Consider the following 11901-nt stretch of genomic DNA (forward strand, 5'->3'; position numbering starts at 1 on the left):
TCTGGCTGGATCTTTTTTTTTTTTTTTCCTGGCTGGATCTTTGAATTGCAAATAGGATAACAGCTTAGACCCTTCACAGCCTCTTAGACCTTTCACAGGGCAATTAACCACATGTGCCCTCCAAACCACATTATTTCAGAGACCCAGGGCATCGACTCCTTCTAGGAGTCTCTTCTGTACATCGAGGAGGCAGCCACATCCATCAGAGAGCTACACACTTGCCTCACAGAGGAGCTGGGAGAGGGAAGGGAGGGGGATATAAATAACCACAGCCCACTGATCTGCTTCCCTCTAGTATCTAAAGCCACACAGGTAGGGATGAAAGATGCAAAGTAGCATTGGTGGGAGAGTTACACAGGTTACCAGACCACAGATGCAGAGAATCATGGGGACAGATAAACCTCCCCCCACCCCCAGTCAGGAGGCCCCCTGGAGTGTCCCCAAGGGACTTCATCCAGCCTCTTGGAACATTTCTTGTCTCAGAGAACTAACCACTTGAAGCAACTCCTTTCATCTGAATAGCTTTGAGAACTCTTCATCAAAATTATGGAGCCCCTGCTCAACCTCAGGCCCCATTAGGATCCTGGTATACAAAGATGAATCCAAAACATCCATGTCCTCAGGGAGTTCTCAATCCAATAAGGGAGATGTACACAGAAAAGATAGTTATGATTCAGTGAGTGGGAGGGATCAACTCTAAGAGGGAAGGGTGGTTCTGTGGAAGGCTGTACAGAAAAGGAGACATTTAACCAGCTCTTGAGAGGTGTTTCCTCAGGAAGGACATTCCCAGGCAAAAATGGGCACTTCAAAAGGCTCAGAAACCTGAAAGTATAATGGCCAGATCTGGGAATTATAACTGATTCGGTAGGGCTGGAGATCATGGTGATGGAAGCTGGAGACATTCATCCATTCAAGTGCTAATTATGTGCCAGGCACGATGCTAAACCCTGTGGATACAGCAGAAATCATAAAGAAGTTCTGGTTCATACGGAGTCCAGATTCTAGTTGGATGGTGGGGGTGAGGAGAAGACAATAAACATATAATATGTCAAAGTAAGGTAAGTGCTGTGAAGAGAAAGAGGAGAGAGCATTGAGGATTGATATGTTATATGGGATTGTTAGGAAGGCCTCTCTGGTAAGGGATAGTTGAACAAACTCAAGAGTGAATTGGGAAAGTGAGCTTAAGGATAGCTTCCGGAATGGCATTTCAGGTAGAGACAATGGCAAGCACAAAGATCCTGAGGGCTTTGGAATGTTATAGGAAACAGCAAGGAGGCCAATGTGGGGGAAGCAGGGTGAGCAGGGGTGGAAGGGAAGAACAGTAAGAGAAAATATTAGAGAATAGCAGGGCGAGATTATGTAGGGCCTTGTAAAGCCATGTTACTCAAAATATCATCTGAGGCAAGATAAATTTTAAGAAAGTCTAGAATGAATGTTTAGAAACTTTAATAAAATTTCACATTGCAGCAACGTTTCAATTGTATTTTATAAAAGTATCATCCACAAGGATTGCAACTTTAAAAAAGAAACTTGGTCCCTTGCCAAAGGGAGTTGGAGAAGCACCGTAAATATAGAACATAGTAAGAACTTTAGCTTTTGCTCTAATTAAGCTTAGGAGCCATCTCTCTCCTCTGGGCAGAAGAGAGATAATATAACTAAAAGCATGTCAGGAAGGGACATAGAGGTAATCCTGCAGGGTGTGAGGAGTTATTAATGGGTTTTTAGTGGACAGTTAATGGAAGCAGGCATGTGTTTGAAAAAGCCCACAGGTGACCACGTGGAGGATGGATTAGCAGATTCTAAGGGAGCACTGAGGAGGTTATTGAATGAGTCCAGGTGAGAAAGAGTGAGGACCTGACCGGGACAGCAGTAGACATGGGGATGTGGGGAAGGATGGCTCCAGGAGCTCTGAAAGAAACAGAACTGATGGGTCCCAGGATGCCTGAATGTGAGTGAAGATGGGATGACTCAGATTTCCGGTTTAGGTGATGCAGGGTTTCTCAAGGGGATGGAAATTTAAAAGAAAAAGAAGATTGGGGGAAGGGCACTTCAGAGCTTGAAGTGCTTTAGGGAACTCCCTGTGGAGAAATCCAGTAGCTAGTAGGTTTTTGGGGTTTAGGTCTGACAAGATGAGTTTGGACTGGATGCAAGAATTGAGGAGCAATGCACTGCAGAACTGCTAGCCATGTGCTATCACTGTGAAGTGATAGCCATGGAAAAGCTCCCTGAGCCCTGGAGGGGATAGAGCAAGCAGGGAGACTGCTGGGAAGGGAAACTCGGAAAACATCAGTCAACATTTTAGGAAGCAGGAAGGGGGGGGGGGGGGCCTTAAAGGAGACAGAGATGTAAGAGGAGAATTCTGAACTTTTCAGGTGGGGGCACAGGGACAGAGTGGTCAGCAGTCTCCTAGCTTCCTTCCCTATCTTTGTCTCTGTCCCCTCCCTTCAACATATTGTAGCCACTCCACTCTGGCATTCTTTCCTTTCACACTGGCTCTTCCCTCTGTCCAGAATGCTCTGGTCATTTGTTTATTCCGTTGTTCAACAAGACTCGTTTAGTGAGTTTCCACCACATGGCAAACACTTGCAAGTGCTGAGGATACATCAGTGAACAGAGCAGCAGAGGTCCCTGTTCATAAAGTGTTTACATTGCAGCAGGGAGAGTAAGGTCTATAGTGTATTAGAAGATAAATGCTGTTGAAAAAAATAGAGCAGGGACAAAAAGGGGAGAGTATTGGGGGTGAGTATTAAACATTGCAAGACATAACTGAGAATGTGGCTTCTGAGCAAAGATGTGAGAGAGATGAGAGAGTGAGCCTTGCAGTTACGTGGTGGAAACACATTCTGGAAAGAGGAATCATCCACTACACAGGCTCTGGAAGATATAGGAGATGACATCAGTGAGATGAGGGTCCACAGTTTTTTAAGGTTTATAGGCCACTGGAAAGCTTTGGCTTTTATTTTCGGTGAAATAAAAACCCACGGGAGGATTTTGAGCAGAGAGTAACATAATGTGGTTTACATTTTAAAAGGGTCATTCTGGGTGCTACATTGAGAATATCTGCAGGGGGCAAATTAGAAAACCAGTTAGGAGGCTATATTAATAACCCGGTCAAGAAATGATGGTAGATAGAAACAGTTATGCTGTTGCTTAGGACTAGGGTGGTGGCTGGGATGGGAAATGGGTAGTGACCTTGAATGGGGTACCGGATTTCTTTTGTGGGTGATGAAAATCTAAAATTAGTGATGATGGCTGCACGACTGTAGGAATATGCTAAAGACCAATGACATGGAGACTTTAAAAGGGTGAATTTTATGTATTCTGAATTATATCTTAATATAAAGTTGTTTAAGAAAAACCAGATGGTGGCTGGATCAGGGTGGTAGCAGTAGAGATATATATGTTTAAGGTAAGGGTTCAACTTCATTCTTTTGCATGTGGGTATACGGTTTTCTCAGTAGCATTATTTAAAAGTCTGTCCTTTCCCCATCGAATGGTCTAGGCTCTCTCATCCAAATCCTTTGACCATAAATGTGAGATTTTTATTTCTGGGCTCTCTATTCTATTGGTCGATATATCCGTGTTTATGTCAATACTACACTGTTGTGATTACTGTACGTTTGTAGTAAGTTTTGAAATCAATGTGAGATCTCCAACTTTGTTCTCCTTTGTTTTTTTTTAAGTTTATTTATTTATTTAGGGAAAGAGAGAGTGCATGCATGTGTATGCAAGCGTTTGATTGGGGGGAGGGGCAGAGAGAGAGGGAGAAAGAGAGAATCCCAAGCAGGCTCCACACTGTCAGCCCAGAGCCCAATACAGGGCTCGAACCCATTAACCGTGAGATCATGACCTGAGCTGAAATCAAGAGTGGAAGGCTTAACTGAGCAAGCCACCCAGGCATCTCCTTTGTTCTTCTTTTTCAAGATTGTTTTGGCTATTTGGGGTCCCTGGAGATTCCATATGAATTTTAGGGTGGATTTTTTAATTTCTGCATAAAATGCTCCTGAATTTTGATGGAAATTGCATTAAATCTGTAGATTGCTTTGATGAGTGTTGATACTTTAATAATTTAAAATCTTCTAATCCATCAAAATGGGATGATTTTCGATTCATTTGTGTCTTTAATTCTTTCAACAATGTTTTATAATTTTCACTGTACAAGTCTTTAATCTCTTTGGCTAATTCCTAAGTATTTTATTCTTTCTGATGCTATTGTAAATGGAATTGTTTTCTTAATTTCCTGTTCAGATTGTTCATTAGTAGTGTATAGAAACTCATTGGATTTTGTATGTTGATTTTGTATCCTGAAACTTTGCTGACTTTGTTTATTTTAACAGATTTTTTTTTGGTATGTATGGATCCTTGTTTTTTCAAAAATTTTAATGTTTATTTATTTTTGAAAGAGAGAGAGAGAGAGCAGGGGAGGCGCAGAGAGAGAGGGAGACACAATCCGAAGCAGGCTTCAGGCTCTGAACTGTCAGCACAGAGGCCAACACAGAGCTCAAACTCATGGAATATGAGATCATGACGTGAGCCAAAGTTGGCCACTTAACCAACTAAGCCACCCAGGTGCCCAGTGTGTGTGGAATCTTTATGATTTTCTATGTATAAGACCATGCCATCTGTGAACAGAGATAATTTTACTTCTTCCTTTCCAGTTTGGTGGCCTTTCATTTCTTTTTCCCCCCTAATTTCTTTAGCTAGGATTCCACTATGTTAAATAGAAGTGACAAAAGTGGGCATCCTTGTCTTGATGCTGATCTTAGAGGGTAAGTTTTCAGTCTTTCACTCTTGAGTATGATGTTATGTTCATTGGTTTTTAAGATAAGAGAAATAGTATGGTTGTATGCAGATAGGAATAATTCAGTAGAGAGGGAAAACTTGATACAGGAGAAAGAATGGAGTCTTGCTGAAGGAAGGTCCTTGAATAAGTAAAAAAAGGACTGGTACCTATTTCACGAGTAGAAGGGTTGGCCTTAGGGTAAGTACACAAACAGTCACCTTCTAGTCCCAGGCTGGGAGGCAGAGTATCTAGACAAAGATGCTCTGGCGGTAACAGGAGACTGTGGAACTTCTATAAAATTGAAGCTGTAATACAGATCTTCCTATGGCAGGCACCTCATAGTTCAGGATTGAAGGAGCCCCTCCTGCCTCATCATCCTGATGGCAACATCCTGTGTTATTTTCGTCACAGCTTTAACCTCAACTGGAAATCATCTTTATTCATATCTTGTTTGTTTGTTGAGTAGTATTATGTTGGAAGCTCCATGAGAGAACCAATTGTGTCAATCTTGTTTATTTCTGAAACTCTAGTCCCTAAAACAGTGCCTGGCACATAGACACTCCATTAATCTTCACTAAAAAGTTGATTAAATGAACAGGAAGAGTGAGCTGAGGGCTTTAATGTTTCCATGAGCTAAGTGAGAAAAAAAAACTGATCAGCGTTTTTCTTCACTAAGGTCAAATAAAAACTTTTGCCTAACTGAGGTTGGAGACCAGAAAATATGCGTCAGAGTTCCAGTCACAAGGCACATGGTATTTTTTGATCTGATAGTGTACAGCAGCCTAGGAGTAGGATTTAGTTATTCAAAATTGGGGGTGGGTAGAAGTTCTTGTTCAAAATGGTGGTGTGGGTAGATCCTGAATTCATCTTCTCCCACTGATATGCTGAATCTACAGCTGTACATGAAACAGTTTCTTCTGAAAATAAATAAACAAACAACAACTTAAAAACTGGCAGAGAAAAATTTGAAGTGCTTTCGCAGGGCAGCCCAAGTGAGACCCAAGGATTGAGCAAGTTGCATTGATGAGGGTGTGGCTGAAAAATGCCCCCTAGACAGGGAAGGAAGTAACAAGGAGTAAGAGATGGATTATAACAAGCAAGGGATCCACTTCTGCATACACAATGAGGTTGGATATCCGGTGTGGTGTGGTGAATTTTTGCTGCAAGAGTAGGACTGAGGTCATAGGACTTCCATTTCTGAGCCAAAATCAGTCTCTCTGTAGCTTCCTCTTTTGTTCCTGTGCCCTTATCTGGAAACAAACAGACATCAATTCTTTTCCTCATACCCTGAGTCAAGAGTTTCCACTCTTTTCCCTGGAGTGTTGTTTTCTCTAACACCCGAGAAACCCCTTATTCTCCAATTCAGAAGTGACTCTTTGTGAGCCACATTGATTTACCTACACTGGAAGAAATTGGAATGCTGACCTGGATCTTTGAGGATATAAAAAATCTTTATAGTGTTTTTTTAGGAATGGTATTGTGTATGAAAAGTATGATATTGTAGTTATGTTTAAGAAAGAGTGCTTGAGGGACACCTGGTTGGCTCAGTAGGTTGAGTGTCCATCTTTGGCTCAGTCATGATCTCGTGATTTGTGGGTTCAAGCCCCATGTTGGGCTCTGTGCTGACAGCTCAGAGACTGGAGCCTGCTTCAGTTTCTGTGTCTCCCTCTCTCTCTGCCCCTCCCACACTTGGGCTCTCTCTCTCTCTCTCTCTCTCAAAAATAAATAAACATAAAAAAAAAAAAAAGAAAGAGTGCTTGACTTGGGTCCCCTGGGTAGCTCAGTCGGCTGACTGCCTGACTCTTGATTTCGGCTCAGGTCATGATATCATGCTGGTGAGATCAAGCCCCACATCAGGTCCTGTGCTGACAGCGTGGAGCCCGCTTGGATTCTCTCTCTCCTCTCTCTCTACCCCTCCTCCCGTTCATGTGTGCTCTCTCTCTCTCAAAATAAATAAATAAACTTAAAAAAAATTCATATATTTTATGATCATGTATATTAAAAAATCCTGTGGATTCACTAAAATATAATAGAACTAATCAAATTCAGTGAAGTTGTAAGATACAAGATCAATATGTAAAAATCTATTGTAGGGGCAACTGGGTGGCTCAGTCATTAAGCATTTGACTTCAGTTCAGGTCATGATTTCATGGCTGGTGAGTTCAAGCTCCGCATTGGGGTCTGTGCTGACAGCTCAGAGCCTGGGGACTGCTTTCTATTCTGTGTCTCCTTCTCTCTTTGCTCCTCCCCTGCTCGTGCTCTCTCTCTCTCTCAAAAATAAATATTAAGAAAATAAAAAAATCAGTTGTATATCTATACACTTGCAATGAACATCCTGAAAATGAAATTTTAAAAAATTTCATTTACAATAGCATCAAAAAGAATACAATACTTAGGAGTAAATATAACAAAAGAAGAGCAAACTTATAACTCCTAAAACTACAAAATACTGTTGAAAGAAATTAAAGAGGATACCTTATTCATGAATCTTTTTTTTTTTAATTTTTTTTAACGTTTTTTATTTATTTTTGAGACAGAGAGAGACAGAGCATGAACGGGGGAGAGGCAGAGAGAGAGGGAGACACAGAATCGGAAGCAGGCTCCAGGCTCTGAGCCATCAGCCCAGAGCCCGACACGGGGCTCGAACTCACGGACTGCGAGATCGTGACCTGAGCTGAAGTCGGCTGCCCAACCGACTGAGCCACCCAGGCGCCCCATTATTCATGAATCTTAATATTGTTAAGATGTCACTTCTCCCTTAATTGACCCACAGATTCAATGAAAGTCTTATAAGAATCCAAGCTGAATTTTTGTAGAAATTGACAAGGTGATTCCAAAGTTCATATGGAATTTCCAGAGATACTGTAGACAAAACAATCTTGTAAGAGAAGAACAAAGTTGGAGGCCTCACACTTCCTGATTTCAAAACCCATTGTGAAGCAGGAGTAATGAAGACACTGTGGTACTGGCATAAAAACAAACACAGAGATCAGTGGGTGAGAAGTGAGAGTCCAGAAATAAACCCATGTTTCTATGGATAGCTGATTTTGACAAGGATGTCAAGAACATTCAATGAAGAAAGACTAGCCTTTTTTTTTTAATGTTTATTTATTTTTGAGAGATAAAGACAGAGTGCGAGTGGGGGAGGGGCAGAGAGAGAGGGAGACACAGAATCTGAAGCAGGCTCCAGTCTCTGAGCTGTCAGCACAGAGCCCAACATGGGGCTCTAACCCACGAACCACGAGATCATGACCGAGCCAAAGGTGGACACTCAACCTACTGAGCCATCTGAAACAGGCTCCAGGCACTGAGCTGTCAGCACAGAGCCCCACGTGGGGCTCGAACTCAGGACCAGTGAGATTATGACCTAGGCCAAAGTTGGATGTTCAACCAACTGAGCCACCCAGGTGCCCTGAAAGACTAGTCTTTTAAACAAATGACAATGGGACACCTGGATGTCCAGATACAGATGAATGAATTTGTATCCTTAACTCATACTGCATACAAAAATTAACTCAAAATGGATCAATTACCCAAATGTAAGAACTAAAACTATAAAGGTCTTAGAAGAAAGCACAGAAATTATTCCTCGTGACCTCTGATCTGGCAATGAATTCTTAGATATGATACCAAAAGCAAGAACAACAAAAGAAAAAAATAAATTAACTGAATTTAATCAAAATTAAAAACTTTTCTGCATCAAAAAGTTGAAAAGACAGCCTACAAAATAGGATAAAATATTTGCAAATTATATATTTGATAATGGTCTAGGATCCAGGATATATATACAGCTCCTATAACTCAGCAACAAAAAGGCAAACAATTCAAGTAAAAAATGGGGAAAGACTTAAATAGCCAGTTCTCCAAAGAAAATATGCACATGTCTGACAAATACATGAAAAGATGCTCAACATCATTATTCATGATGAATTGCAAAAAACCAAACAACAATTAAAACCTGGGCAAAGAATTTAAATAGATATTTCTCCAAAGAAGTATACAAATGGCCAAACAAGCCTGTGAAAAGATTCTCAAAATCATTGGTCATTAAGGAAATGCAAATCAAAACCATAATGAGGTACCACTTCACAGCCACTAGTATGGCTTTAATAAAAAGAAAAAAGAAATATAACGATTGGTGAGAATGTGGATAAATAAGCTTAAATGTTGTCGGTGCAAATGTCATATGGTGCACCCACCGTGCTGAGCATCTTTTCTTGTACTTGTCGGGCATGTGTATATTTTCTTTGGAGAACTGGCTATTTAAATCTTTCCCCATTTTTTACTTGAATTGTTTGCCTTTATATTGCTGAGTTATAGGAGCTGTATATATATCCTGGATCCTAGACCATTATCAAATATATAATTTGCAAATATTTTATCTTATTTTGTAGGCTGTCTTTTCAACTTTTTGATAATGGTTTTTTGATGCAGAAAAGTTTTATTTTTTAATGTTTTTATTTATTTTTGAGAGAGAGACAGAGACAGAGCACGAGGTGGGGGGGGGGGGGGCAGAGAGAGAGGGAGACAGGATCTGAAGCAGGCTCCAGGCTCTGAGCTGTCCGCACAGGGCCCGAGCCCGATGCAGGGCTAGAACTCTTGAACCACGAGATCATGACCTGAGATGAAGTCTGACACTTTACCGACTGAGCCATCCAGGCGCCCCAATGCAGAAAAGTTTTTAATTTTGATTAAATTCATTTTTTTTCTTTTGTTGTTCTTGCTTTTGGTATCATATCTAAGAATTCATTGCCACATCCACATGATTTTTATTACAGCATATTGTTATAACTGTTCCATTTTGTTATTAGTAGTTGTTAATCTCTTACTGTGCCTAATTTATACATTAAACTTCACCATATTTACGTGTAGGAAAAAACACTATATATAGGGTTCAGAACTATTTATGTTTTCAGGCATCTACTGGGGGTCTTGGACTATATCCTCCATAAATAAGGATGGGGAGACTACTGTATTCATGTTTTTATTGTTCTATCTGTTCCATAAATGCTATACTAAATGTGAATAATCAAACAGGTGTGATCCTTTGCTAGAAGGGATCCTTGGTGAAAAACCATCGAGTGGCTGGTCATATAATAAAGAATATATCCAGTCTTTTTTTTTTTTTTTTTTTAATTTTCCAGTCCTTTTTTTTTTTTTTTTAATGTTTATTCATTTTTGAGAGAGAGAGAGACAGAGCATGAGCAGGGGAGGGGCAGAAAGAGAGGAAGATACAGAACTCAAAGGCTCCAGCCTCTGCACTGTCAGCACAGAGCCCACTATGGGGCTCAAACTCAGAAACCATGAGATCATGACCTGAGCTGAAGATGGACCTTAACCAGCTGAGCCACCCAGGCACCTCAGGAGTATAGCGGGTCTTTGTCTCCAGTTGCAGGAGCAGAGCTCCAAAAACCTTTGGAGTTTTTTGAAGGATAAGAATCTCTCTGTCATGCTAATGAGGTGACTTCTGGCTGGATTCCTAGATAGCTTCAGGATGGAGGAAGCTGCACACCAGAAAATTCAACCATGTAATTGGCTGGAGTTGAGTTCAATCATACAGCCTATGATTTAATCAAACATGCCTACACAATGAAATCTCAATTCAAAAACCCAAACCAAACCAAAACAAAACAAACCCTCTGAACAGTGAGGCTCAGGGAGCTTCCTGGTTGGTGAACACACTGATGTGCTGGGAGGGTGGCACACCCTGACTCCACAGGGACAGGAGTTCCTTTGCTCAGAACTCTTCCAGACCTTGCCCTATGTACCTCTTCATCTGATTGTTCATGTGTATCTTTTATAATAAAAAGGTAATCATAAGTAGAGCACTTTCTTGAGTTCTGTGAGCATTCTGGTGAATTACTGAGCCTGAAGGGTGGTCAGTCATCAGAACCCCAAATCTGGGGCACCTAGGTGGCTCAGTCAGTTAAGTGTCCAACGCTTGATTTCAGCTCAGGGCATGATCTTACGGTTCTTGATGAGGACCTTGCATTTTAACTTGTGGGAGCTGCTGCTAATTCCAGGTAGTTAGTGTCAAAATTGGATTGAAATATAGGACCCCAGCTGGTGTCAGAAAATTTGTTGCAGATACAATAAGGATAATGCCTTCCTTAGTTCTATAAGTCATTCCAGCAAAGAATGGAACCTGCAGGAAGAGTGGAAACACCTGAAAATGTAGCTAACTGGTCAGAGGGAAGAAGGACTGGGGACCCCAAGCTTATGACTAGTGTCTGTAGTAAAGGCAATCTTATAGAAATTGTGCTCTTAGCTGTGAAGTTTGGGCAAACTCTGCATATTTGCTGACAGAAGTCATTTCATCTCTGTGTGGAACATCATTCAGTCATAGGAAGGTTAGTACCGATGCATGCTACAGCATGGATGAACCTTGAAAACATTATGCCAAGTGAAAGAAGTCAGTCCCTAAAAGAACACACACTGTGTGATTCCATTTTTTTATTTTAACATTTTTTAAGATTTTATTTTTTTAATGTTTATTTTGAGAGAGAGAGAGAAAGCATGAGTGCGTGTGTGAGCGGGGGTAGGGGGACAAAGAGAGAGGGAGAGAGAGGATCCCAAGCAGGCTCCTCACTGTGGGCACAGAGCCCACCGCAGAACTCAAACCCACGAATCCGATTTTGGCTCAGGTCATGATTTCACAGTTGGTGAGTTTGAGCCCCATGTCGGGCTCTGTGCTGACAGCTCAGAGCCTGGAACCTCCTTCAGATTTTGTGTCTCCCTCTCTCTCTGTCCCTCTCCTGCTCACACTCTGTCTCCCTCTCTCAGAAATAAATAAACATTAAAATTGGGTGTGGTGATAGTTACACATTATCTGCAAACATACTAAGGTATGTTTGAAATAAACACTTTAAATGGGTGAATTGTATGGTATATGAACTATATCTTAACAAAGCTGTCATTTAAAAAAAGGTAGTTATCTTATAAATATATGCTGAAAAAGCTATAGATGAAATAGACAGTGTCTAGGATTTGCTTCAAAAGAATCCATAGGGGATGGGAAGGGGAAAGGAAGAAATAAGACTGGTCATAAGTTGGTAATTGCCGAAGCTGGGTGCTTGGAGGCTCATCATACTTTCTCTTTGCAGGTATATGTGTTTGAC

Source organism: Panthera onca, chromosome A1 (assembly GCF_046562875.1).
Source record: "Panthera onca isolate mPanOnc1 chromosome A1, mPanOnc1 haplotype 2, whole genome shotgun sequence".
NCBI lineage: Eukaryota > Metazoa > Chordata > Mammalia > Carnivora > Felidae > Panthera > Panthera onca.